The sequence below is a fragment of the Neophocaena asiaeorientalis genome, unplaced genomic scaffold, assembly GCF_003031525.2.
Source record: "Neophocaena asiaeorientalis asiaeorientalis breed wild unplaced genomic scaffold, Neophocaena_asiaeorientalis_V1.1 scaffold427, whole genome shotgun sequence".
Lineage (NCBI taxonomy): Eukaryota > Metazoa > Chordata > Mammalia > Artiodactyla > Phocoenidae > Neophocaena > Neophocaena asiaeorientalis.
In genome coordinates, this window is record NW_020172280.1 from 2,816,972 (window position 1) to 2,843,485 (window position 26,514).

Here is a 26,514-nt window from a genome sequence, read left to right on the forward strand (position 1 = left end):
TAGCTCTCCTATTTGTTCTGTTTCTCTGGAGAACCCTGACTCTCTTCTTTTACAAGCATCAGACCTGTAGTCTGAAGGCTCTCCCTACTCGCTCCTGCCCCCCCATTACCTTCCATGTTGTTACCCCAATAAATCTCTTGCACTCTAACTCCATCGGGCCCTCTACTTGCTGAAGAAGCCAAATGCAGCCTGGACTCTCCAGACTATGTCCTCAATTCTATTTTAGAAAATCTGGGCATAATTAGCCACAGAATCTTATAACACTTGAGTGGGAGGAAAAGAAATAGAAGAAATATAGTGTAAAAAGAGAAATGAAAGGAAGGTCAAAGGCTAAGAGAAACATGGGGTCGCAGCTAGGAGATGCATCGAGGAAATTGCCTTTCCCCCCCAAAATGCAGCAATGTCAGATTTGGATGTTGATTTTAAAGCCCAGGGGCTTTTTGCAAACAGTGGATTGGGAAGACACCAGGCAGGAAAGGAGAGGAACAAACACATACTGGTGTTTGTCTCTTGTTTGCTTTTGCTTATTGGAGAATCCATTGAAAATGTATATTTCCCCTTTGCCAATTGCATCTCTTAAATTACCTTACTTAAGAACACACACAAAAACAGTATTCATCGCATCTGCTTCAATTTTCTCCTCAACTTTTACGGATTCCTCTGCGTGGCTTCTTAGCAAAATGAGACTGAATCGTAGAACCGTCTGCTATTGCACAGACCATTTTTTCCCTTAGCTGCTTCACTTGTGGTTTATATAGAGAGTAACCTGGATGGGTTGATTCCAGGGACCGTCTGTGATACAGCGATGAGGTGAAGACAATATGACCGGAGCAGTCCGCTGTACGAGGCTGGGAAGGAAACGGCAAGTGCTAATTAAAGCCGCTGGACCTGTATCCTGGCACACGTTACCTGACAGCCTCTGAAGCTGGATCTTCATTTCTGAACTTGTGCTGACTTCCCTTAAATCTGAAGAGCTCCCGTTCATTCATTCTTTCATCCATTAATTTGACAATAGTTAACTCAGGGCCCAGCAGGTGCTGGGCACGGTGCTGGATGCTGGGGAAGAAAACCAGCATCGTTGCCGGTTCTATTGGTTGGTGAATGCTTACGAGGCCGACTGTGTTTCTGGGTTGCTTCTTTCACAAAGGTGTGGCTAAAGCCAACTTTAAAAGCTTCCGTGTCCTTCCGCCAAGGGTTGTTGTGTGGCAGCCATGCAAAGGAGGCATATCGAGGATGTCCCTTGGTCCACATGCTCAGGGAAGAAACCACAGGCCTTACTGGCACCACGGTCTTTTTTGTCGAAAGCCAGTTGGCATTAGCCGCTGGTCTCTCCTCAAATGGACGGAGCACTTGTGGGTGGAGCAGGGTGTACTGCTCTTCTACCAGCCAATGCAACTCCTGCCATATCTCAGTCACCAAGATGCTGTCCCGAGGGCATCCGAATTTCTTATGCAAATGACCTTTGCATTACCCTGGTGTATTAGAGAAACAGAACCAGTAGGGTGTGGGACTGGCAAGTGCAAAGTCTACAGGGCAGCCTGGCAGACTGGAAATTTTGTCAAGAGTAGAAGGTGCAGTCTTGATTCCAAAGGCGGTCTGGAGGCAGAATCCTGTCCTTTTTGGGGGACCTGAGTTTTTTCTCTTAAGGCCTTCAACTGATTGGATGAGTCCCATTTAGGAAAAGGATACTCTGCTTTGTTCAAAGTCTACTGATTTAAATGTTAATCATATCTTTAAAACACCTTTACAGCTGCACATAGACTGGCATTTCACCAAACAACTGGGCTCCATAGTCTAGCCATGTTGACACATAAAATTAGCCATCACTCCAGTGAACTCCAATTGTAATATTTACCAGCCCCCTTCTTGGATAGAGTGGGGGTAGGTTTCAGTTTTTATTTTGTTGATTGTTTCTTTTGCTTTTTAATTTGATGAAGTCCCACTTGTTGACTTTTGCTTTTGTTGCTTGTGCTTTTGGTGTCATATCCAAAGAATCATTACCGAGACCAATATCAAGGAGCTCTCTCTTTATGTTTTCTTCTAGGATTTTTATGGTTTCAGGTCTTACATGTAAGTCCTTAATCCATTTTGAGTTAATTTTGTGAATGGTGTAATTTAGGGATTCAAATTCATTTTTTTGTTTGTGAATATTCAGTTTTCCCAGCAGCATTTATTGAAGAGACTATTCTTTCCCCTTAGTCTTCTTGGCTCCCTTGTCAAATATTACTTGGCCATATGTGCATTCTCAGTTCTGTTGCATTGGTCTACGTACCTGTTTTTATGCCTGTACTACACTGTTTTTGTTTTTGTTTTTTTTGCGGTACGCAGGCCTCTCACTGTTGTGGCCTCTCCCGTTGCGGAGCAGAGGCTCCGGACGCGCAGGCTCAGCGGCCATGGCTCATGGGCCCAGCCGCTCCACAGCATGTGGGACCCTCCCGGTCTGGGACATGAACCCGTGTCCCCTGCATCGGCAGGCGGACTCTCAACCACTGCGCCACCAGGGAAGCCCTACTACACTGTTTTGATTTCTATAGCTTTGTAACATAGTTTGAAATCAGGAAGGGTGATGCCTCCAGCTTTGTTCTTTCTCAAGATTGCTTTGGCTGTTCAGGGTCTTTTGTGGTTCCATATGAATTTTAGGATTGTTTGTTCTATTTTTGTGAAAAGTACCATTGGAATTTTGACAGGGATTGCAGTGAATCTATAAATGGCTTTGGGAAGTATGGACTCTTTAACAATATTAACTCTTCTGATCTGTAAACATGAGATATCTTTCCATCTTTTTATGTCTTTTTCAATTTCTTCTGTCAATGTCTTAGTTTTCAGTGTATAAGTCTTTTACTTCCTTAGTTAAATTTATTCCTAAGTATTTTATTGTTTTCAATGCTATTGTAAATGAGATTGTTTTATTTTTTCTTCAAATAGTTTATTGTTAGTATATAAAAAGCAACTGATTTTGTATTCTGATTTTGTATCCGGCAACTTTACTGAAGGAAAATATTAGTTCTAACAGGTTTTTTTGGTGGAGTCTTTAGAAGTTTCTATGTATAAGATTATGTCATCTGCAAACAGAGATAACTGCACTTCTTCCTTTCTGACCTGAATATCTTTTATTTCTTTCTCTTGCCTCATTGCTTGGCTAGGACTTGCAGTGCCATGTTGAATAGTAGTGTTGAGAGTGGGTACCTTTTCCTTGTCTCTGACCTTAGAGGGAAGGCTTTCAACATTTGACCATTGAGTATGATGTTAGCTGGGGCCTGTCATATATGGCCTTTATTATGTTGAGGTATGTTCCTTCAATCCTCAATTTATGGAGAGCTTTTATCATGAAAATATGCTGAATTTTGTCAAATTCTTTTTCTGCATCTATGGAGATGATCATATGATTTTTATCTTTCATTCTATTAATGTGGTGGGTCACATATATTGATTTGTATATGTTGAATCATCCTTGCATCCCAGGGATAAGTTCCATGTGCTCATAGTGTATGATCCTTTTAATATGCTGTTGAAGTTGGTTTGCTAGTATTTTGTTGAGAATTTTTGCATGTATATTCATCAGAGATATTGACCTGTAATTTTCTTTTTTTGTAGTATTCTTATCTGGCTTTGGTATCAGAGTAATGCTGACCTTGTAAATGAGTTTGGGAGTGTCCCTTTCTCTCTAATTTTTTGGAAGAGTGAAAAGTATTGGTATTAATTCTTCTTTAAATATTTGGTAGAATTCACTGGTGAAGGTAACTGGTCCTGGGCTTTTCTTTTCTTTACTGGAAATTTTTTTGATTCTTGAATAGAAGATTGAATCAGTAGATTTTCTATGTCTTCATGATTCAGTCTTGGTAGGGTGTATGTTTCTAGGAATTTACTTCCTTAAGATTGTCCAATTTGTTGGCATAAAACTATTAGTAGTTTCTTATAATTCTTTCTATTTCTGTGGTGTCAGTTGTAATGTTTCCTCTTCAATTTATAATTTTATTTACTTGAGTCCTCACTCTTTTTTCTTAAGACTAGCTAAAGATTTGTCAATTTTATCTTTTCAAAAAATAAACTCTTAGATGTCTTGATCTTTTCTATTGTTTTCTATTCCTTATTTCATTTATTTCTTCTCTGATCTTTATTATGCCCTTCCTTCTGATGAGTTTGGGCTTAGTTAGTTCTTCTTTTTCTAGTTTCTTGAGGTCTGAAGTTAGGTTGTTTGTTTGAGATCTCTCTTTTTTCTTAACGTAAGTGTTAATCACTATAAACTTCCTTCTTAGAACCGCTTTTGCTGTATTCCATACATTTTGGCATGTTATGTTTTCACTTTTATTTGTTTCAAGGTTTTTAAAAATTTCTTCTTAGACTCACTGGTTGGTTGCTCAGGAGTATTGCTGCTAACCTTTTATGTGCAAATTTCCAATGTTCTCCTACAACAGTAGAGCCATAGTGTAGATAATATTTTGTTAACTTGATGTTTGCACTTGGTCACATACTGTGTGAATTATTCCAAGATAATATGTATATATTTCTCTATAACAGCATTCTTAATTATTATAACATATTGTATTGCATGAATATACCATTGTTTATCCAACCAATCCTCTATTGATGGACATTAAAAGTTTCCTAATGTGCCCCTATTTATAAACAAGTATACGCTGATTGTTTTCAGTCATACATCTTTGTCCATTTGTCCAAACATTTCCCTCTGATAAATTCCTAGGGAGGGATTACTAGGTCAATAGGTGTGCACTGTTTAAAAGGCCTTTGGTGCCTACTGATAAACTGCTTTTCAGGAAAATACACCAATTAATACAAGGGCTATTATTTTAATAGCATATGTTTATCAGCTTATATTGGTTCCATATGTTACTGAATACCTCTGAATCCTCTATTTCCAAAATTAAATTTGGAAGAAAAATGTTTTTAATCCTAGGATAATAAGAATAATTAAAAAAAAAACAAAAACAGCTTAATCCTACCACTTTGGCTTTGCAGAAGATTCTCTTTATGGACTTTTTTAAAAAATTAAGTATATTTCTTTTCATTGATGCACCAGTCTACTATAAAATGGAGACTGCGTTACCTAGGTGTATAGAGATTTAAGAAGCAGATAATTTCTTAAAGAATATATGTATGTTGATGGCGTTCAGAGCACACTACCCCAAAATAGGGCAACTTGCCATATTGAGCATTTTAAGCTGAAGGGCATAGAAACGGCAAATGCTGGAAGGATTCTCTGACCTCCCCCTTCTTCCCTGATGCAGGTCATAAGACCCTCCCATGGCAGGTAGCCTGTCTATACCTGGAGGAAAAGAGCATCCCTATCTCCAAAGATGGAGGGACCCCCAGGGGAATCCAAATGAAAAGGCCTTGCTGAGTTTCCTACGGTTTACTACGTGTATCTCATACTCTTTTCTCCTATTACGCTTTCCCACAACTATCCACTCTTCATCAAACCTGGTATAAAACCCTCTGGTTTAATCATTTTTTTCAGGTCTTCATCTCTTTCTGAAGGCTCCTGTGTCATCTAAAACTACTATGGAGTACATCTGTATGTTTTTCTCTTCCTAATCCTTCTTTTGTTAGTCTAATTTACAAATCCCCAGCTGGAGAATCTAGGAGGGAAGGAGAAAAAGATTTTTTTCCTCCCTTACATGTACATGAACAGGGTTGATGATGTTGCTTAGTGTTTGAGGACTGGAAGGCTGGGTGAAGTAAAGTACAGAGATAGAGTAACCAGACACCCCAGTCCTGGACTCCACACATTCAATACTTTTTTAGTAGAGATAGATTCTCCACAGTCATCAGTATTACAGCACTGTGTCAATTCAGATTGTAGAAACTCCACAGCCAGACTTAAAGCAAGTCCAGGACAGCAGGCTAGCACTCACCTGAGTTGACGTGCAGTTCTCACACCTACACATTGTCAACACTCAACTTCCCAGCCTCTTCTGGCTGCCGTAAACACACACCAAACACACACACCCACGTGGCTAACTGCAAGAATCACCTTGACTTTGTCTCGAAAGTCACAAAAGTGATTTTGTTAATGACTCAGCACTTTTGATCAATTATAGTTAGAGGCTGGATACACGTGTGTTGCATTGAATTGCTCAGTGTTAATTGTCTCGTCCTTAGGTGTTCACTTTGTAAGCATAAATGGGATTGACAAACTGACATTTTTATTCATGGGTCCCTAACAAGATGGAAACCAAAGGAGGCAGAATGAGAAGTGTGGTTAGGGGCCAACTTTGTTCATGTCCATCAGGGGGTCAGAGGGGTGGAGGGAATAAAAGAGATCGATGCATCTTAGCATAAGGTTAGTGTAGCCTCTGAACGGCGGTCCTGTGATCTAAGAGCAGCCCTGTCTGCCTTCCACTGATAGCAACCACACGCATTTCCTGGGAGTCGAGAACAGTCACGGCACACGCACACACAAATTTCAAGGCAGGATTAAGCTGGAGGTGAAGTCACTTCTGCCCCCGTGATGCCTCACTTCTAAGCTGTCATCGCACACCTTTTAAAATCCTAACGCCAACGTGCCAATTAAAAGCCTAGTTTGCAGTGGGACGATAGAAGGCAATGTGGGTTTCACTCTTTTCCAGCTGAACAAAAGCAATGGCTTTGCTCCTCGAGCTCCAGGGACAATGAGCTTTTTTTGAATGGTCCCTGCACCACACACTTCCCAGCTACAGTCACTGGCTAGGTAGGTAACAAAAGGGGAGCAAATGGTAATGAATCAGAATTTGCAGAGTTGAGCAGCTACGGGGCGAGGGAGGGCTCCAAAGAACAGCAGAGTGACCCGTTCCATTTGTATCACTTGTTAACCAAAATTGTCAGTGACTCTTGGAACAGTTACCTCCTCCCTGACACCAAAACCCTACACAGCACAATAACTCTAGAGCCTCCCCCCACCACATTATTAATCACGTTCTCGGTGACTTCCTTCGCAGGTTACAGCATTAGCTGACTCCCAGACACTCCAAAGCGAACAAATTAAAGCGGCTCGCTCTGCTCCATGTCTATTCATGCAGCCGATTCATCTTCCCGAAATGCTTCTCCACTTCCAATTGGCATTCCAGCCATGTTGCATATATTTTTTAAAAGCCATCTTACAGGTCAATAATGTTAAACTCTTACCCATGACAATAATTTCCTCTTGTCCAATGTGTACAGACACAGGGAAGGTGCACACACAGAGCGTGCGTGTGAGCGTAGGCACGGAGCCCTTTGGTCTCTCTCTGCATTGTGCGGCCTCTCTTCCTGTTGTGTTTCAGCCTTTTACTGGCAGTCTCTTTCTCCCGCAAAGAGAGATTACAAATACAATCCTAGAATTGCAAATAGAACAGTGGATGCTTTTTGTTCAGCTTCCTGTCCAAGTTGTTACCACCTTTGTCATGATAATGAGCCATCAGAATTTCATAGCCTGAATATTCTCTCCACTCCTGTGCACTGAGGGCCTAAATTTGGATGAGTTTATGGTCTCCTTGCTTGCTGCCCCTGGATAAAGATGGCTGGAAAAGTTGACCGGCTTTAAGATAACCAAGGGTTCTAAGTGGAAGGAAGCAGTTCACTGACGCTTTTGAAGGGTTCACATCACGACCTGTATCAACTCATGGAAGGCTTATCTGGAAAACTGAAGAGTAAAATACGCACCTGCCAAGTTTTTCCGTTGGGTCTTGAAAAAAGGTGGATGGATCTTCCACCCTAGATGAATTTTCCCCAATCGTGACAGAGCAATTTTCATCATTCATTCAGGGGATGTGTGTTGAGTCCCTGAGTGTGTTGAGTGCCTGCTCTGGCATAGATGTGCTGGTGGGGACAGACGTGGCAGGCCAGAAGAACAAAGGCACACATGAATTCGTATTTATGCCTGCACACAGCGCAAAGAAACAAAAAACTGAGTTCACCTCTGCATGTCACTGTTATGTGACTCTCAGATCAAACTTCACCAGTGAGAGCCCATTTATAACAGCCTGTATGCTAATTAGCAAGCCACAAATTCACCAGTGGAGACCCATTTCTGACCTTGGCCATGCTCTTTCAAAAACTGTCCAATATTGATCAAGATAAGATAACAGAAGTGCATTTGTAGTAGCTGGACTTCCCAATGAGAACTCTGACTGCTCACCCCTAACAAGTAAATTTCTGTTAGAGCACCTCCTACACTTAGGTTGTGAATTAAGCTAACACATACATGATATCCCATTATCTATGCTAAAGCACTTTATAGCAAATTACAGACATCGGAACAGTGATCTATACTTGATTCTGACATGTATGAATAATTTATTCCACCGTATTTCATCAAAATTGTGCACTGCTAATTAGATGGAGGGTTTTTGTGACAAAGCACAAACTGCTGGGGTGGGTGGTCTGTGAGGCTGTAGAACATAAAAGGGCTTTTTATCCCCCCAGCAGATGGGGTCCCCCAAGGATGAAAGAGGCTCGAGAGCAACTTAAATGGGCCTCAGGGCTGTTTGTGATTGAAGCTAAGTGCTAGCTGTGATTAAATTTATGTAAAGTACCTAGCACAGTGCCTGGCACTGAGTAGCTGCTGGATATCTGTAAGACGTTTTTTCCCTAGAGCTGGGTGTGCGTGGTTAGAAAATCACTGCACTGAGACACCTGGTACCATCTCCAAGTAGGTGTGACTTTTAGTTCAGTGACTCACCCTCAGTTTGCACTGAGAAATCATTGATGAAGCCAAAAACAGAACTCAGAATCTGGGTTCAATTTCTAGTCAATACTTCCTCTTGCTGGGATGCCAGCCCTCCGCAAGCACCTTTGCCAAGAGAGAACAAGATTATCAGAGAAACCCAAGTGCTCTGGTAGTTTTTAAACAGCCAGTTCTTGCTTCCTCTCCAAATATACTTTGCTCTCATACTTGCAATTTCAAAGTAGCTAAACACAGAGGCCTCCCTCCCTCCCTCCCTTCCTTCCTTCCTTCTTTCTTTTTAATCCAGTCGCCTCCAGTATCAGGCTGGGGATTGGGCAAGGGAGGAAGGAAAGAAAAAATAATTTTCCCTCTGCCCTTCTGAGCTCTTAGCTGGGGCCTCTGTAATAAAAGACAGATTAACAAGAGAAAAACAAACAGAAGTTTATGAACTTGGGTACCTCATGTATACATGGGAGATACCAGGGGAAAATGAGTAACTCAAAGGGGTGGCTTAGAATTCAGGCTTAAATATCATCTTAATAGGGAAAGGGGAGGGCAGATTCAGGGCTCCTAGGGGAGAGTAAATGATGTTTAGGAGAGATGGATGGGCTCTTAGAAGAATAAGTGGGAGGGGATGACCATTTGTGACAAAGTTTGTCTGGGTGTGGTGTCAACTTCTACTCTTCCCTCCTGGGATAAGAGTCAATTTTTCCTGGCTGATCAAACTCCCAGGGAGGGGAGGGGAGGGGAGGGGAGGAGACTCAAGTGATGGAGTTCCTTTTGGAGGATCTGTCTTTAGGCAAATAAGGGGAGTTGAGAGAAAGCCTCTCCTAGAATCTGCTGTTTTTCAAGTGCCGACAGCTCGAAATAGTCACTGTGCCGAAGTGGCATATTTAGGGGTGGCGTGTCCTGAACTCCTGCAGTCATATTTTGGGGTGGCATATTCTGCTACCCTTCAAAAGAAAAGAAAAAAAATGTGCTGACTTCTTTATCTCATGTGTGTGTGTTGGGGGCACAAAAGTGGCAGGAGGTGTGGGTATAGAAGAAGGAGCACAGACTCATCTGGTGCTAAAATAATCAATTGTAATTTGAGAAAAGTCTGAAATATGGCTGGTACAGCATTGTTTTTGTTTGCTTAAGAAGACACCGAAGAGGAGGAAGAAGTTTTTCTGGAGCCTCTTAGGGTGCCTGATTGGGTGTGAACCTTAAATCACAACGACAGATGAACCGGCGATATGTACACACACGTATTGAGTGTAAGGTTTATACGACACAGGAGCTTCATAAGGAGATGAAGACCTGAAGAAAGTGAGATCTGGGTGTTTCGATGCCAGGTTTGATGAAGAGCACAGACGTGGAAGAATACCTAGGACAACAGGTGTGAGGTCAGAGTAGTAAACTGGGGGACGCTTAGCCAGGCCTGTGCATCCCAATTCATCTTGACATCCCTTTTTCTTTGGAGATAAGCATGTTCCTCTCATCCTGGTCTAGGGAGGGCACCTCTCACAGGAGGGCTTTATGACCTGTTGCAGGAAAGAAAATCAGAGGAAAGGCCAGTGTGACCTTCCTGCAACTGCCGTTTTCTCAAACGCCTTTAGTTTAAAGTATTTAACATGCCAGGTGTTGTATTTTGAGATAGCGTGTCCTGAACTCCATCCACACCCTTACTCAACCGATGAGTAAGAGACCTCAAGACTCTGCTTTCTCTGACCACAGTCTCCTGAATTACCAAGGCGAGAACCATGGCGGGGATCGACTTTACATCTGCAAATACTGTTATTCCACAAGGTCAAGGCCAGCACTGCTTTCTAACAGCTGTTAGGCCCTCAGCTACATTTCCTCACGCTTTGCCTTGGCCCGTAGCCTAAAAAATGTTAGGAGTAGCATTGTCCTTTCTCCCCATCCCGTCCCCTCCTTCTCTCCACAGTTCCCCTCCCTGCAGAAAGGAAACTCCTCTGTTTTGCTCAGAAGTTTCTCAAAAGCTACAATGCAAATCACCCTAATCGTTTGCTAGATGAACAATGATCAGTCTAACCTCCCAATTAACATTGTTAAAATCTGCTAACAAAGGACATTTAACAATATCTTAATTAGGAAGGATTTCCAATTTGTGATATGGAGCATGTTAAACAAACAGGGCACAAGTCTCTTTTTGTTCCTGGGCTCGGCAGCCAGAGAGATTACATGATATGACACAACATGTTCTGCATTTGCCATTTATCATTCTATATCCTTTACACATTTGCGCTATATAATTAGTGTCGTGGCTAATTTTACCTGTGTTATTGTTTGCACTGTAATTTGGAGAGAATAGAGTGGGTGATGCTGGGTGATGGAAATTGGGGCAGGTGTCTGGTTCTCCCTTGGAATAACTGCGGCTTCAAACACCTGCTGGAAAAGACCTCGGCTAACAAACACAGCAAACCTGGGGGGGCCTCCAGGCGCAGATAATGGTGTACAAGGTGAAGAACCTTTTTGAGTCGTTCCAAATAAATATGTGGATGGCTAACCATCTTAGTCTCCCCTCCTTTTCCAAGCTCTTACAGCTTACTTTAAAAGCTCCTATTATCTATCATTTAATTATTAAAAAGTGTCTACTCTGTTTTCATAAATTATCTATGTGTTAGAGATGTTGGCGTATGAGGGAGAGAGTCATGGAGATAAGGGAGGTTCCAAAGCCAATTATCCCAGCTGGGAAGATTTTAGAATACAGTGGGACCCTTGAATTATTCTGTACTAGATCTTTAAGGATGTGTGTGTGTGTGTGTGTGTGTGTGTGTGTGTGTGTGTATATGTATGTGTGTGTGTGTATGTGTGTGTGTGTGGTTAGAGTGGATGGGGGCTGGCGGTGGGGAGGAGGAAGGGTTAATAATTCCTCTAATAAGTCCTATTTTATTATCTCATCTATTTGCAAGGACATCCTTACTGTTGGATCCTTTTCCGGGTGTCTTAACTTCTTTATCTTGAAGACAGGAGAAATGCTTGGAAGATATTACCAACACCAAATGTTATCTGTAATTACCGTTTATATAAACTACATCATCTAAAGTAAATGAGAAAACATAAGAAAAAGGCTTAATAGCATGTCTGGCACATAGTTAATATTCAATAGATTGTAGCTGCAATAAACTATGCCATATTATGAAGCTGTATATACTATACGATGACATCTTGGTGCATTACAAGTCGATGGTGCTATATACAATACATACTGTATTTCATATAGTATGTAATCTAATCAAATGTCCAGAGGCTATTTCTAGACTCTGGTCTAAGTCCCTGAATGGTCTCCTCTATGAAGACATCAGGCGATAGACCAGAGGTGCAACTTGCTACTCTCAACTTGCCAGGAACGACCTCCAAGGATTAGCCAATAAGACAGAAAGCAAAATAAAATGGAGGGAAAAACTTTACAGTTGAATAACTGTGGTCCGAGCCCGTATTGAAAAGTTGCTGACCTTGAATTGGCATCTGTTCCTTCTCGCCCCTCCTTACATTCCCCCCTCCCAGAAAAAACCAAAACCAAACCAAACCAAAACAAAACAAAATCCCAAAAAGCCCCTAGTGCATGCCATGCTTACACCCTTACCTAGGGAAGGGAGGGCTGTACTGACAATGGTGCTGTAGAGCAGTTCCTGGTAGAGATAAGAAGCATGGTGAATGTGCCTTCTCTTACAAAGCTTCCTCATAAAAATTTTTGTTTAAAGAAAAATACTACTCCTAGCATCATCCTCTCCATCCCCATCTCTGCAACTTCTACACACACACACACACACACACACACACACACACACACACACACACACGTAAGGGAGAAAAAAAAATCCTTTTCTCTATCCTTTAGGTTCTGTGATTAGGGGCCTGCAAATTAACTTGACAAAAGACAGATTAGCAAGGGAAAAGACAGATTTTGATTTACATACATACAAGAGAGTTCACAGAAAACATGTGATTCAAAGGAGGTGGTTAGAATTTGGGGCTTATGTGCCATTTTTATAGGGGAAGGAGAAGGGAAAAGGGCACTTATGAGAAAACAAATGACTTTTAGGAGAAATAAGCAGGCCCTTGGGAGAATAGATGGGAGATATTATAGTTTTATGACAATGCCTGTCTGGGTGTGGTGCTGACCGGAAGGTCTCTGAGAAGAGGAGGTAAGGCTGGCTCCCAGGGAGGGAATATAACAATTCAGTTATCTGCAGAGGCTCTGTGTTTTGGCAGAGAAGGGATTTCAAATGCCTTTAGCTCAAAATAATTCTTATGCCAAAGTGGCATATTTGGGGTGACGTGTACTCTTCAACGACACACACCAAAGTGGCCTAATATACTACTATTGGGACATATATAGGTAATGTTAACACTTAAGAGTTGGAAGACACCTTAGGTATCACCCCCCTGCCTTGTTTTATAAATTAAGAGAAGGGAGGCTCCCAGAGGGAAAGAAACTGCCTCAGATTTCCTTATGTTCAAGGGGAGACAAGGATGAAACCCTTGGAGCCCAAAGATCCCCAGGGTCTGCTGTCCCTGAAGGCAACAGCTAAACACAGTTCTCATTTCAAAGAGAGACTGGAAAAAAAAAGACACAGGAAGAAGGAGAGAGATCTCTTGTTCATCAAGCTTCGTCGGTTTCTGCTTATTTCTGAAAGGGTGGAAAAACTAAGATGAAAGCAGTTCTCCTGTAGAGGGTGAGGGAGAAAAGGGGTGAGAAGAAAAAAAGAGATAATGTAAATTGACATGCTCTCTCATGATTGCTTGCAAAAACAATCACAGCAGCATTATCGGGAGAAGTAATTTATAGACACCATTTCAAAGCGGGGGGGAGGGCTGGGGAATGGAGATCTTACAAAACCTAACAGCACAGAAATGCACGACGCAGTATTGCTTAGGAGAAAAAGAAATAAAACAGTAAACTTCTCCTGCACTTCCTATGTTGAAAAGGTTTGACTGTAAATCCTGATTTTGACATTCATCCCAGATCCATTTTAGAGGCAGCCCACAGACTCAACAGGGCGAGAGAAAACACTAAATCATAATTACCTCATAAAGGCCAAGCCTGTTTCTCTGAATGCTTGAGAACTGCTGTAGCTTCACAAAATATCATAAATCTGTTGTGTTCTCTCCTGTTTTACTTAACAGCCAATTAATGTTACTGTTTAAAAGAATTAAAGCCATGGCTTGGAAGAGGGTGCGTGTTGAGGGAAAATAGAGGTCTTTAAACTTTGACTAGCACCCAGATACTGTTTGCAAATGGGCCCTCATTATGGAACAGCTCATTAAAAGACTCGGCCGCGGAAAAATCCCGCCACGATGCACATCCACTGATGTGATCTTGTTCTTATTAGCATACTGGAAAGGAAAACATTTTTCAACACAATCTTGAGTCAGTTTTAATATCCTACAGGGTGACATCGGACGTGATGGTAGGAGGCCTTGCTCCTCTCTTGCAAGTCCTCCTGCGAGAGAAGCTTTGGGCCACCCACACGGCCAGCGTAATTAGGGGGAGCGGTAGGATGGATCAGAACAAGGCAGGCACACAGCCCCAAAGGGTCCCGATGCCATCAGTAACTCTGGACCCCAACACAGTCTATGACTACGCCACACGTTTCCAGATAAAGACAATAAAATCCTTGTTTGTTCTCCGAGGTCTCACTAAGTCATTCCATCAGTTGTCACCCTAAATTCTCAGCAAATTACTGAGACAGCTGGCTGTGGGCACTCCTGGGCACTGCACGAAAACCAGCATGAACAGATGCTGAGTTGGGAACATTCAGGTCCCAAACTTATCTCCCACTTAGTTCCTTATCGGGAAAATGAAGATGCCAGTAACTGCCTATGACCTGTGTGGCAAAAATATTCTAAAACGACTTAGACGATTACTTTTGTCAAAAGAGTCCTGAACCGAAGCAAAGGAAAAGCGAGATGACACGGACACCCAGGATATGGCCAAGAAGCAGATGACCATTTGAAACTGGGATGCAAGGAGAGAGTGCAGCTGGATTTAAGCAGAGTTGGAAGAGCATGTGCTTAGGAGCCAGACTGCCTTGGCTTAGATCTCATCTCGGCCCCATATATATGGCAGGAGGCAAGTTACTTAACTTCCCTGAGCCTCAATTTTCCCATCTGTAAAATGGAGATAAAGTGGAGTCTCACGTGTGAGATAAGACGGAACAACTGAAGTGAAATATCACATATATCAAAATTTTTTCTTGACAGTATGCTCCAAACTGCACCTATATGGTTTCTCTTCCAAAGTCATCTCCCAAATCATCTCTCACTGGGTCTCACACAGCTAGATTTTCCTCCAGCAGTGGAACAGATAAAATCCTGGCCTCAGTTTATGAGCCATTTTGGAAGAAAAAAACTGTATTGCAAATTTAGGCACTGAAATCAGTCTTGGTGCTCCGAGATGCTAAACACCACTGGAGGCACCCTGGTAAGAGAGAGAGTTTGAGGAAACACACATCTTCTGTGTGCTCTGGTGCCTGGGTTCACGGAGTGAAAGTGGGAGCAAAATCACTTGTACCAATTATATTAAATGCAATCTCTCTCTCTTCCCACTCCACCACCACCTTCTTCTCTGGGAAGTACACACAGTTTAATTTCTCTAGGTTGAATAAATCAAATGCATGCATCATATAACTCCACTGTAATTACAGACACACCTCACATGATTGTTGTGAAAGAAAACAAAACAAAAAAGTGAGAGGGATAGTGCTTTTCAAGGGTACAGCATGAGACTTGGTATGTGTTCAGTCAATACTGAGTACTGCTTTCCTCCCTCACATTTGTAGAAGCCCCATTATGACTATTTTCAAAGAGAATCAGACAAGTCACATTGCATGGAAACCCTACCCTCATCAATATCTTTATCCTTGAATGACCTTGAAGTTGACTGCTATAGACTGAATATTTGTGTCCCCCTGAAATTCACGTTGAAATCCTAACCCCCCAATGTGTTGGTATTAGGAGGTGGTATTTTTGGGAGATGATTAGGTTATGAGGGTGGAGCCCACATGAATGGGATTAGTGCCCTTATAAAAGAGACCCCAGAGAGCAGCCTCACCTCCCGCATCATGTGAGGACACAGAGATAAGACAGCTGTCTATGAACTGGGAAGTGGGTTCTCATCAGACAGCAAATGTGCTGGCACGATGATCTTGGACTTCCCAATCTCCAGAACTGTGAGAAATAAATGTCTGTTGTTTATAAGCTCTTCAGTCTATGGTAGTTTGTCACAGCAGCCTGAATGGGTTAAGACAGTGACAAGAAGATAAAAAGGAGGGAGGAAAGGAAGGAAGAAGGGAGACAATGAAGAATATCTACATCAGTGGAAAGAGTTTCAGTAATGATGATATGGAAGGCTGGTGTAGCTGGGGAGATGTTACAGGTTGATTCTATGTGTATTATCAGTTACTCTTTCTTCCAAAATTACATTTCTTACATATCTACCTCCCCAAGCAACCACCATTATCATTTGAATATATATTTCTTTCCATGCTGTATTCTGGGCATAGTTTTGTCACAGTTTCTCACCTTATATATATATAACTTTTATTAAGAATAAGGCCACTTCTACATTGCTGTGATCAGAGTTAGAACTTTAAATTTGGGACTTCAAACAAAATTTTACAAAGGAACTGCTGTTTTCCCTTTTCTCCTTTCTTTCCTTCTCCTTCCTTCCTTTCTTTCTTTCCTTCTTTTCTTTCTTTCTTTTTCTTTCTTTCACTTTTTAACCTCACTCTATTTCCTCCAGCTCATTATAGTTAATATTAGTAAATTACTTATTGATCATTTCTCTTGCTATGGCCTTATACTAGGCCTTTGCATGTGTAATTTTAAAAATCAAGGATTATTCAGAGGCTCTTCCCCTTTCCACCTGTACAAAAGGCTTCTGTGCTGTTTTCTAGTTCTTTGTTTGCAGAATCAGGTTGTAGGGCAGAACTGAAAGTAACCAAGATTGGCTGGAGTGATGCATGTCGGAAATGACAGTGTTTCTGGTGGAACAGAATTCAGTAAGGAGGTGAGAAGAGGAGTCAGGTGGAGTGCGGGGCCTGGGCTGAGCAGTAATGTGGACTTGAGATATTCGAGGAGTTTGGAAGAAGAGAGGAGAGATATGGAGTGGGAGTGGGTGACAGTTACTGGGACAGCATATGGGAGAGTAAGGTTCTAAGGACATTTGCAGCGTACTAGAGATGAAATCCCATTTGAAGGGAGTAAAGTTTCAATCAGCCTTTACATAAGTTTTAGTCACCACCATTCTTCCTTATTTTAGTAGCTTACTTTAAAAAAATTTCTTGTAACTATTATAATTGTTTCGTTCAAGCGGCATGATTTCCACGCCATCTTGTTGATCTTTTCTCTCTCTTCTATTTCACGTTAATGACCAGTGAAATAATTGCTCAGGTCAGTCCTTGAAATATCAGTTTTTAAAAATCCATAGAAAATTGCTGCAATTAACCAGACCCTCCAAATTGAGCAGTATACAAAATGACTCTCATGCCCTATCCATCGGCCAAAGTTGGAGAACATCTAGATGCTTTCCAAAGACTTCCCCAAGTAAATCGGTAAAAGCTGTCGTCTTCTTAGCCTGAGTAATAAGTGGGGCACAGCTGCTCTCAACAGCAGACTCGTGACAGCAAATCAAAGTAGGCTGATTCAACAACTTACACTCAAAGGGGCCTGCACTGCCTCCTGGGTGTCTCATACTTCCAGAGGCGTGAAGACAGAGCCATGTCTACAGCCTCAAAGACTCATGTGAAATACAGAATCCTGGAAGGGACATGTGGGACCAGGGCCACAGGCAGAGAAATGGGGCTTGGCTGCAAATTAGATAGCCGGTCTGCAGAGACCTGAGTCACCACCAGAAATTGCAAATTATTAATACCCACTCCCGCTAAATCCTTGGAATTTGCAAGAGAGTGCCTCACCATCTGAAGCTGAGTTTTCCAGCTTACAGCTTTGCCCAGACTGAGAAAGGCAGGAACAACGAGAGAATTAGTCAGGGTCTGTCCTTGGAAGACAGAGTCTCAGCTGCTCATTTCCTCCTTCCTGAACGTGAAAGGGGCACTTGACACCAAATCATCCAAGAATCTCAGGGCATCAGGCAAGCTAGTCAGTTGGAGGTTTATTGTTGAGTTGGCTTTTGGTTGCTTTCATAATTAAAAACTTGCAAATACACCTTTCTGAAATCTTGGATTTCACTTTCTAATTATGCTGATGACTTGGGGTTAACTGGACAAAAGCTTTCGTCAGTCACAAATAATCCTTTCATTCCATAGGATTCCAATACATCTTCTGGGTCCATTAAAATTGAAGTGAACAATCACCGTATTTCTGAATCTTTTTTTTTTTTCCATTACAAATATCTACCATCACTGGGCCCTGGGGCTGCAAGGTTAGATATAGATACAATATAGCAACATGACATCTGGAGTCTGAAAACAAGGGAACTTGAAAGATGCACAATCGGACCGTCCATGGTGTCCTGTTCTCTGGAGGTGGGCACTGCCGAGGCACTAAGGGTTAGGCTAGCAATTCCTATAAGTGCCATCTCTGTCTCTTTTCATGTGAGCATATGTTTTATGACAACCCCCTCTGGGAAGATGTGCCTGCATCCGGTTCCCAGCTGTGTATATGTCCCATTCTACCAGCTTCAAATGCCTTCTCTGGTAAGAAAGGGAAAATGGTGACACAGGGAGGGATGTGTGATAGTCATTTGTGTCCAGAACTCGATCATGTTTCAGAAGTTTATGACAGCGTATTAAGAAATGAGGACATTAGATGCAACCTAAGTTTCCAAGAAAGTGTTTTGCCTTATTTCCAACGCTCATCTGTAAACTTCAGCCACGGCACCAGCAGGCAGCTGGGAATCTCTAATTGACAGCAGGAGGGGCAGGGTAGGGTACAAAGGGCACTCAGAGCTGGTTGCGGAGGCAGCGTGCAGAGTGGGTGGGCGCTCCAAGTAACCGTCTCAGTGTACGGATGGAAAGTGGTGCCTCGGCCTCCTGCTTCCCACCCCTACGCCTCCTGGATGAATTACCTTTAGCCTCCACCATATGGTGAGACTTGATATTTTCTGAAATAACAACAGAGACCATGAGTCATCCAGCTATCATTTCTTCCCTGGAATGATCACTAAACATGCACTACCTCTGATCCTTATAGCTCTGCATGGCCTGGAGAACCTCAAAGCTACTCTTCAGACTCTATACCACCTTGAAGCTCCCACGGTCTTTCTAAAGGTTCACTCTTACTCTGTCCTCCTTGTGGATGAGAAAGGAGTGCAGTTCAGTTAAGAGATACTTTATGCCCCAGGAAACGGTTAGCTTCTTTTGCCTTTTCTTCTGCAGAGTGAATAATTCTATTCTCTTTACATTTACTCATGAACTTCTTCGCCAACTTTCTTGTCATCTTTTTTGTCTCCTTCTGTGCTTAGAAAACTGGGCCATTGTTTTTCAAGGCTCTTTCTAAAACACAATGATCTCATTTTGTTGTATATTTCTGATTAGTACAACATGTCTAAGTAGACTTTAATTCAACTTTAGAGCTGAACTGAAAATTGTATTAACTGTGGTCATTTGATACATAATTGTATGAACTTAATCTACATTTTTGCCCCCATAGCTAATATTTTTCTTGCTATAAAATCATAGCTAGAAAAATGAAAAGATCTAATAAGCCGGTTCTCAAACCTCTGACCACTAAAACTATGAAACACATGAAGTTCTGTAAAATACCCAGACTTCGTTGTTTCAGTGTATATTCCTTCTTTCTCTGCAAGGTGTAATAGGAAAACAAAACAAAACAAAAACATTGGACTCGAGCCCTTAATCCAATACTTTTGTTTTCATGAACTCAGGTGAGTCATTTAACCCCTCTGTGTCCCCATTTCCTCATTTATAAAATAATAGTGTTGGATTATATCAAGTGGGTTTTTCACAGCTCTTTGTTTTGCCACGAAAACCTTTTTTAAAAGAAATCTTTAGGTAGAAGCACAGTGCATAGAACAGATAAAAGCAGAGCTCTCTGGATGAAGCAGGGATGGCGAGACCCCCAACCCCAAGACTCATCCGCTTAAACCCTCCACCTAACTCTCACCCATTCTCACCTCATTTTAACAATGTATGGTTTCATACACAAGCACAGCTTGGGTACCTGTGAGCCTTTCCATTCATAGCACATGTCTTGATAGGAATACATGCAAGTGTGTGAGATTATGTGTGTTTCTGTTAGTGGATAGAAGAAATCCAAATTTCCCCCATGCCCCTTCTGAGACTAGAAGTGAGATCAAAGGTCGCAAGCTCCCTGGTCATGAGCCTGACACAGAATGGCAGCCCCGTGCCCACTAGCCCCAAGGATTCCTGGTACCCACCCTCCTGGGAGGGAGAGTAGATAGTCTCATTTGTGCTCTAGGAGATGCAGCTGCCCTTCTGCTGCTACTCCACTGGAAGAGCAGAGGCTTCCTCTGCCCTGGACACCAGAACACCTGCTGGTGGCCATCACATCCACTGCTCCACCAGGCAAGGTTGTCTCTTGCTGGCTTGTGGTTCCACACCATCTATCACTGTTCTGAGGAGCAGGTGGGGCTCTGCGGTTTCTCCAGTGACCACAGCGCCCCCAGGAGGCTGTGCTACTGCTTGGCCCTCTCTCCTGGGCAGCAGCATCCCCGATGCCGTGAGCACTTACCAGACCAACGCCTCGCGGCATGGCGGGAAGCATGCCTTCTTCAGTTTCGAAGCAGTGTCACTCAGGCCTCAAGATTTTAAGAATTTCAAGAAACACCTCTTTCAGTTTCTATTTACACCCTTTCCGCATTGCCACCTCTTCACAGGACTCAAGCAGGCGGGTATCAGAGCAGGGGATGCATCTGTGGGACAGAGATCACACGATCCTCAGAACTGCCCTCCCCTAAAAGGATGAAGATGTTCTTACTGAGTCAAAGTCATTATGCCTGGCTTATTTCTCCCTTAATGCTCTCCCAGGAGGCTTCTCAGCCCCTGTGCAGATAACCTGCAGTTCTCCAGATGTGTCCCAGAGTGCTGGAGCCCCAGCTGACCCACCCTGGGCTCTTCCTGAGACCCTTTATGCACACGTATGTGGATGAATCAGTGTGTGGTTACAGAATAAATCAAGAGCAGCTTGTCGGCAAGATAACCGACAGCTAGGGGATTGGGATCTTCCCCACAAGTTTTCATTTCGGGAAGCACATGGAAACTCTAAGTGTGATAGGTAGAGATTAACTACTTAATTCTTTAGCTGGAATCAAACTGGGAGGCTTCAGAACAATCAGGCTATGCGTAAGAGGAAGGGGCTTCAGATCTGGGTAGGAAAAGTCTGTCTTCTCTAGCAATGACACTGCTTTGGTTTTTGGCAACTGGTGTCAGAAATAACACAAAGAAAGCCTGTGAGTAAGAACTCTGTTTAGATAAGTATTTCCCAAAGAGTGCCGTGCACAACCGCCTGTTTTATGAGATTCCCTGGAAGTAAACAAATGTATGAACAGGTCTGGAGACCTCCACATCCTCTCTTAGAGGGTGTATTAGGCACACTCCAGATTAGAGAAAATGTTGACTAGAGAAACTTTTAATATATTGACAATGGAAATCTTTTCAAAAAAAATCTAACACATTAATATCCTCAGAAGTAATGTTTTATGGAGTGCATTTTGAGAAAGTTTGCTTAGAACAGGGGTCAGAAAACTTTTTCTATAAAAAATCAAATAGTAAAACCTTTCAGCTTTGTGGCCATACGCTCTGTGGCAATGACTCTGCTGTAGCATGAACGCAGCCGTAGACAGCACATAAACCAGCCAGCGTGGCCGCGTTCCAAGAAAACTGGTTATGGACACTGAAATTTAAATTTCATGTCATTTTCATGTGTCACAAAATATTATTTTTCTTTTGGCTTTTTCCAACCACTTAAAAAAGGGGAAAAAAATTCTTAGCTTGAGAGGGCTGTACAAAAACAAGTGGTGAGCTGAATTTGACCTCCAGGTTGTAGTTTCCTGACCCAGGGCTTGGAAGCAGCATCAGCTAGGAAAGGAAGTGAACATCTGTGCAGATACCAGATCCAGAGTCCACGGAGCAGAAACCCTGTCTGTGTACCCCCCCGTTCAATCTCCAGTGCTCAGTTTGCCGCCTAGGACTTTGACGAACCGTACGGTACATGCTCGTAAATGTTTTTTGAATGAAGGGATAACCATCGATTCAATTTATCTGTTAGTAGCGTGGGCAGAAGTTAGTTTGTACTGGTCCTGATTGCTGGATGTCATCATAAGTGACAAATAGGAACCCATGACTCTGAGGCATTCGATGCCAGCAAGAATTTCTACTAGAGAATGGACTTGAAGACACGGGGAGGGGGAAGGGTAAGCTGGGACGACGTGAGAGAGTGGCATGACATATATACACTACCAAACGTAAAATAGATAGCTAGTGGGAAGCAGCCGCATGGCACAGGGAGATCAGCTCGGTGCTTTGTGACCACCTAGAGGGGTGGGATAGGGAGGGTGGGAGGGAGGGAGATGCAAGAGGGAAGAGATATGGGAACATATGTATATGTTTAACTGATTCACTTTGTTATAAAGCAGAAACTAACACACCACTGTAAAGCAATTATACCCCAATAAAGATGTTAAAAAAAAAGAATTTCACACTTTTTTGAATAGCCTTTGTAGGTACAGACTGTTGCAGCCGCCTGTGGTATGAGCAGGCCGTCTGGCAGGAGTAAAAACAAATGCATTATAAAAGTTGCCTTGTCTTTGCAAGATAGGAATTTAGAGTCAGTGGCAACATCTGGGTCAGAACATATATTTGTTTCTAGATACTTCTTTTACTTACAGCTGACTTTTTACTTGCTTCCTGGAAAGGCTCTGTTTTGGTGTCCCCATGACATCCATTTGTCTCCATCAGTCTCCCCAGAGTTCACTGCCACAAGCCTGCTTTTTGGGCTTACTCTCAAGTCAGTCTCTTTCTGGGACTGTCTTGTCCTTTGGAAGTTTCCATTGGTAACGTGGAGTCACTGGATGACAAACCTTCTGCCTGGCTGCAGACGCACGTCCTCATTGACACCCTCCCTGATACTCCAGGTCTGTGCAGTACTCCTTCCTCTGAACATATGGATCCCTCTCACCCTCCCTCCCTTCCTCCATTCATTCAAAATATGCTTAGTGAAGAAATGCTCACCCACATACTGCTATGGCCTGGGGGAAAGAAAAACCACCTCCCTTCGAAGAGTTCACAACGTAATGGGAGAGCCAGAGACAACAGGCGATGAGAACAACTTCCCTAACACTGAGAACCTCTCCACCTGCTCCTGACCACACGCAGCCTGGTATTTTCAGTGCCCTTTTCTGGGGCTGATGCTAGAAGCTCCAGCTGGTTATGGATTCTTGAGAGCAGACCCCATGCCCTTTGTCTTTCTCACCTCAGAAGTGCCTACACAGTGACCACTTAGCAGAGTAGACTCTCATCACGTGTCTGCAGACTTTATTTTAAAGGTTTTGACACGGGATGCTTGGTTTCCTCATGACCGAGATTCACCCAGACGTGTGTGCGTTTGGCGACCAGTGGACCCGATGGTAGAGGGGAGGGGCGGGAAGCTGCAGTGGGATGGGCACCTGTTCTGGGTGGCACAGGAGAGGCAGCAGGGCTGCAGCAAACAGGAGGGCGCAGGAAGGGATTAGCCCGCCCTCCCCCTCAGGACCCAGAACAGTGTGTCTGGTGGACCCTTGGCTACTGTGGGCCTCGAAGAACTCACTTTCTAGGTCTAACCCCCATTCCAGGAGGAGGGTCCCTCCAGATCAGATCCTGTTGAAGGGGAGGTGGGGACACTTCCGTTTCTATAGGAATTTTCAAAACGACAGGGTAGCTTCAGCAAAATGGCCGAGCCACGCAGTAGGGCCGGACGTCAGACAGCAGCGGCCCTGCCCAGTGCCTGCTCGCAACCCCACCAGCCATACGACAGCCTGGCCACATAGTCAACATAGCTACAGCTGGGACCCCTGCCTCAGTTTCACATGGAGAGGTGGGGTTCTGATGGCCAGGCTTTGGAATTAAGCCTCCATTGGTTTAGTATCTTTTTCTCTGTTGTCTGGGACAAATGATTTTATCCTTCTGAGCTTCAGTGTTTGCATCTACAAGATGGGGACAATAATATGTTTTGCTGTTGTGAGGACCGCAGGAGAGAATGTTTGTAAAGAGCCAGGCCCCAATAAGCACATTACAAATGGCAGCTGGTATTATGACCTTTCTCCCGCAGGGACTGTCTGCAGGGCCACGCTCACTCCTGGCCACTGCCGTTCGTGGGCCCGGGAAGCCCCGTGTTCTGCAGAGTGAATCAGCTTGATTTGCAATGGTGACCCCCTTGGGCGTTCAGGTTTAACTTTCCGTACCTCTATCTACGAAGCACCTTACCGTTCCTCCATCTGCTTCTCGTCTCCATATATTGTGGTTCCAGATTCCAGATGTCTCCTGCCCTTAACGAATGCGGTGCTTGTGTTTCTGTTTCTTGTTCTCTGTGCTGTTTCGGAGCAGTTCTTGAAAAAAAGAAGGAGGGCGGAAACATCTTTGCTCTGTCATCTAAAAACCTGGTTATCTTTTCAGATACATCGAAAAGCACAACACGTAAGAGAATATCTTAGAAATCAAAAGTAAAAGCAGATCCTTCCCTCCCACCTCATCCTTCCACACTCTCTCAAATGCAATAAAGACACAATAGCTCGCTTCTTCCGTCTCCCTGCCTGTGCTGCCATCAGCACATTCCTCTTGCGGTCCCGCAGGCCCCGCTCACAGATGAAGCAGTCAAGGCTGCAGCCTGACTGACTTGTAGGGAGGGGGATGTAATCGGAGGGAGGAGAACATTGCAACAACCCAGCTGCTCTTCCGAGGTTGATTTCCATTTTGGAAAATAGCAGAAGCAATTACCGTGGCTCATTAGAAGGCCTAACACACTGGCTGCAAAACTATATTTGGAAAACCGTATTCACTTAGCTCCAGAGTGGTGAAGAGGGTGTGAGAGGGTGGCAGGAAGTGGAAAAGACAGACCAGGGCTGGCCACTGTGGAGACTCGAATCTGCAAACAGGTGATTTGATTGAATTCTGCGAGGAACGAGGCACTGATGGAGCTGGGACACAGGGCCCACCTGGACCTGCGTCTCGATGCTCTGAACCTTGGGAAGCTCCAGCCCTCTAGAAAATTGAGGTTGTTCATGGAGAGGCCCTTCTGCCGAGTGGGAGGTGGGGTGAGATAGAGTCTCTTTCATGTGTCCTTCTGCGAAAGCCCGGCTTCCACCTCGGATGTCCAGGGAGCAGCGGTGGGCTTCTGTGGTCTCCCTTGAATTTGCCGTTCAATTACATCAGGGCCTGTGGGCCTTTGGAACAAGTTTTCATTCTTATCTATCTGCTGCTTTCTGACTAGGAAGTGTCGACAGCACAGGCTGTTAGCTCCTGTCTTGTATTTGCTCATAACTAAAAGGAAGGTTCTGGGATGGGAAGGACATACTTTGGGCAAGAAAGGCATGGTTCAAGAAGTTTGTGGGGTAGGACTCTACCCCAGATAGAACTTGAAAAAAAATCACCTCTGCTCTCTACTGTTGGATGAGGGCATCTGGAGCCCTTCATCCCAGTAATACTTCTTATATAAGTTATGTGATGGAGCGATTTAATTTGTACTTAAATAATCCTCAATGTTGGTATGGTTCTTTATATTTTACAAGATACTTTCTTTATATTTTACCAGGGCTGTCAAGAGCTGCTTCCTACTAAAAAGTAGGGGGGAGTCCTCGCCAGCAAGCATGGGGGTGGGGAATGGTCTCCATGTAGTGTTTGTATTGATAGGCAACAGACAGGATCCAGGCACCTTGGGAGATTCCACAGTCTAGGAAATTTGTATTAGCTTCCCCTGCCCTGTTGATGACCCCTGGCTTTCTCATAAAATATCTCACTTAAAACCCAGATACATATTATTGTTTCTATTTTACAGAGGAATAAAATGAAGTTCAAGAATTTTTTACAACCTGCCCAGGGCCACCCATCTACAGAACAACATGGCTGAGACGTCAACTCAAGTTACTCTTATGTCGGTTCCTCTTGACCATAGTGCCTTAGTCAGAAATGTACCTCCCTTAGGCAGGAATGTACAGTGGAGAAAGGACAGCCCCTTCAATAAGTGGTGCTGGGAAAACTGGACAGCTACATGTAAAAGTATGAGATTAGATCACTCCCTAACACCATACACAAAAGTAAGCTCAAAATGGATTAAAGACCTAAATGTAAGGCCAGAAACTATCAAACTCTTAGAGGAAAACATAGGCAGAACACTCTATGACATAAATCACAGCAAGATCCTTTTTGGCCCACCTCCTAGAGAAATGGAAATAAAAACAAAATTAAGCAAGTGGGACCTAATGAAACTTCAAAGCTTTTGCACAGCAAAGGAAACCATAAACAAGACCAAAAGACAACCCTCAGAATGGGAGAAAATATTTGCAAATGAAGCAACTGACAAAGGATTAATCTCCAAAATTTATAAGCAGCTCATGCAGCTTAATAACAAACAACCCAATCCAAAAATGGGCAGAAGACCTAAACAGACATTTCTCCAAAGAAGATATACAGACTGCCAACAAACACATGAAAGAATGCTCAACATCATTAATCATTAGAGAAATGCAAATCAAAACTACAATGAGATACCATCTCACACCAGTCAGAATGGCCATCATCAAAAAATCTACAAACAATAAATGCTGGAGAGGGTGTGGAGAAAAGGGAACACTCTTGCACTGCTGGTGGGAATGTGAATTGGTACAGCCACTATGGAGAACAGTATGGAGGTTCCTTAAAAAACTACAAATAGAACTACCATATGACCCAGCA

General features: G+C 43.2%; 1 long non-coding RNA gene across 1 annotated transcript in view; it reads right to left on the minus strand.

Moving 5' to 3' along the window:
- LOC112412317 (uncharacterized) overlaps positions 1 to 24,174 on the minus strand; it is a 32,722-nt gene extending 8,548 nt beyond the window's left edge. The window contains exons 1-2 of the long non-coding RNA XR_003005783.1: positions 24,052 to 24,174; positions 20,324 to 20,504 (exon numbers count right to left, since the gene is read on the minus strand). This is a non-coding gene — a long non-coding RNA (uncharacterized LOC112412317). The remainder of the gene's footprint in view (positions 1 to 20,323; positions 20,505 to 24,051) is intronic.
- Between the last annotated feature and the right edge of the window lie 2,340 nt (positions 24,175 to 26,514).